The sequence below is a fragment of the Glossina fuscipes genome, unplaced genomic scaffold (assembly GCF_014805625.2).
Source record: "Glossina fuscipes isolate IAEA_lab_2018 unplaced genomic scaffold, Yale_Gfus_2 113, whole genome shotgun sequence".
Classification (NCBI taxonomy): domain Eukaryota; kingdom Metazoa; phylum Arthropoda; class Insecta; order Diptera; family Glossinidae; genus Glossina; species Glossina fuscipes.
Window position 1 is genome coordinate 1,603,753 of NW_023998456.1, and position 3,088 is coordinate 1,606,840.

The window sequence follows — 3,088 nt, forward strand, 5'->3', positions numbered from 1 at the left end:
AGAATTAATCCTCTATTAATAGCCTTTCCAACGATGTGCAGGTTATATTAAGTTTTGCCCAAAGAGTTTTTTTATGGGACTTTGAAAATTTCCATACTTAACATAATGCGGGCTATTATGAAAGTAAAATAAAAGTATCATGAGAGTAAAACAAAAATATCATGAAAGTAATTTCTGTGCATCTTTTTATGGGACTTTGAAAATTGCTTTTCATAACATAGGCAGCTTGAGAAGCAATGTTAATATTATACTAACAAACTCATTGCTTGTGCACGAACAAATTAATTTAATAATTAGAACGAATAAAAAATAAGTAAGAAATTTATATTCTCCAAAAAAGTGATAAACATAAGTTTAATCACTTGTAACTTGTTGTGAGCATGGCTGATTTTTTTCCGTTTTTGTGTGTAAGGAGTAGAGTTCTTCGCAAAGTTAATGTAGAAAATTTCAAGGTACTAACATTAATAATTTCCGAGTAACGAGCAAAAATCCAAAAATTTTTGTTAAAAAAAACCGAATTGCATTCAGTTCACGCGCATCTGCTCTTTCAACACAAAACTGCATGCAGAAATTTCTAATGTTTCTATCAAATTTGAAATTGATAACTTTATTTTTGCGACCAGGAGAGTACCAGAAACAAACAGCACACAGACATAAAGATGGACGGATATGGCTAAATCAACTCAGAATTTTACGCAGATCAAGAATATATATACTTTGCAGGGTCTCTGAAGATTTTTTTTGGGTGTTACATATATTATGGGAAAAAACAAAATAAGTATACCCCATCGTACAGTGAGAGGTATATGTAGTTGTATAAAATTAAATCACATTTTGCTTTTAGTATTAAAAAAAAAGGTTGATACAAATAAAAATACAAAAAAAATAACGATAATAATAAATCATTAATTTTGAAAGTGAAGCAAGTCTGTTTGTATATAAGATAACCATCATTTTTTTAGCACTTTATTCACTGTTGGATAATGAACGTGCATTATGTAACACAACAAGGAATGGACTTGCCCCCTTTTCAAAATAAACAGCTCTTGCCGACGGTAAATTGCATACAAAAGTACAATATTATCGTAATATAATAAAATATAATAATATATATAAAAATATAATAAAAATTGCAAAGTAACACATACCATTTTTTTTATCAGCTGATCTAACCTTTTCCTACTTTTCAATTTATCTGCTAAAAGAAGTTTATGTGAAAGGCCGAATTTTTTAATTACGTTATTAAACGTATCAAAAAACTTTTTTAAATCGTCATCGCGTTTTGTAAACTTAATTTTTTCAAATTTTCCGAATATTGAAACGTATTTCAAATAGATCAAACGTAACAGGTCACTGCTTATATCCATGACAATGTATTAGAATTTATTATAAAAATGTAATGAAATAATAATTTATTTATGAAAATATATTAAAACTTAAACACAATTTCTTTTTGCACCAATGCACTGAAGGATTTACTTTAGAATGAAGACATGAAAACTTTTTCAAATAAATTTAGCCGAAAAGAATCGATTTAGAAATTTTGAAACGGTTTTTCCGTAATTTTACATAATCGCCATAATCGCATTTTCGCGAACTCTTCTTATATAATTTTATATAATCACATATAATCACGTCGCCATGAACTTTTCTTACATAATTTTATATAATTTTTGTCTTTGTTTCTCATCATATTGAGGATTACATACTTAATATATGTCATATGCTAATATATATAATAATATTTAATAATAATATATATTATATAGAAGAGTGTGAAGTTATATTTAAATGTAACTAGCAAAGGAACAAACCAAAATTCTTTTGCAGAGCTCTGTAAAGCCGTTAACAGAATTCTGTTAAAGGAAGTCTTGCAGGGATTCAATTCAAAATTTAAAATACAAGTAAAATAGAACTTTTCCAGAATTTTTTTGCAAAATAGTATCAACAAAACTTGACTTTACGTAAATTAATTAATATTCGAAAGGACAACATTTTTACACTGTCAAAAATGAGGTTGATAAAGCGAAATTTTGCGTAGTTACTGTGGGCAAACCATGTCCTGTGAAAAAATGAAACTAAAACAGACTGAATCCACTATTAATAGCCTTCCCAACAATGTGCAGGTTGTATTTAGTTTTGTTTGGAGAATGGGACTTTAAAAATTAACTTGATGTAGGCTAACATGTAGGCAAACTTTTAAAAGCCACTTTGGGCAAACCATGTCCTGTGAAAAAATGTAACTAAAACAGACTGAACCCTCTATTGATAGCCTTTGATAACAACTGACTTAGACCTGGACAAGCAAAACGCAATCAGTAAATTTACGACTCCTGATCAGTGAAAATCCCAAAATAACTAATTAATTCAGTGTTAAGTAGTGTAACTAATGCAAGTTTGGGAATTAGAAGTTAGAAGTAATTGCTCCCTCACAATTTCGCTATTGGTTGTTTAATATCTCTTCCTTATACCCTGCAAAACGTGCGGTATAAGAGTTTGTTAGGTCCGGCGCAGTCCCTGGGTGTAGCGCTGCATCCATCTAAGTGCAGCATATTTGCTAAGTGCAGCACAGTCGGAACTATACGATGGACCTAATAATTGCTTTTACCTAATAATTTATTAAGCAAAACTTTTTCGCAGCCCTAACGAATACTTTAACGTATCTTTATTATTTATTGTGGATGAGTTATGACTATCCGCCTTATTCTGAGCGGCTTTCTATTGGCTCGCTTTTTAAGCTAAGACGCTTGTGTTAGTACAATATTGATATCGAAGGATTTTATTATTCCCAGTTCTGTTTCGGAAGACGTTATTTGATAACAAGTGACTCAAACCTGGACAAGCATATCACAAGCACTAATTTTACGATCGCTGATCAATAAAAATGCCAAAATAACTAGTTAATTCAGTGTTAAATAGTGTAACTAATATAAGTTTGGGAATTAGAAGTTAGAAGTAATTGCTCCCTCACAATTTCGCTATTGGTTGTTTAATATCTCTTCCTTATACCCTGCAAAACGTGCGGTATAAGAGTTTATTACGTCCGGTGCAGTCGCTGGGTACAACGCTGCATCCATCTAAGTGCAGC

General features: G+C 30.7%; 1 protein-coding gene across 3 annotated transcripts in view; it reads left to right on the forward strand.

The window, feature by feature from the left end:
- Positions 1-3,088, forward strand: part of LOC119639843 — a 56,488-nt gene that overhangs the window by 2,004 nt on the left and 51,396 nt on the right. The window lies entirely within an intron of this gene.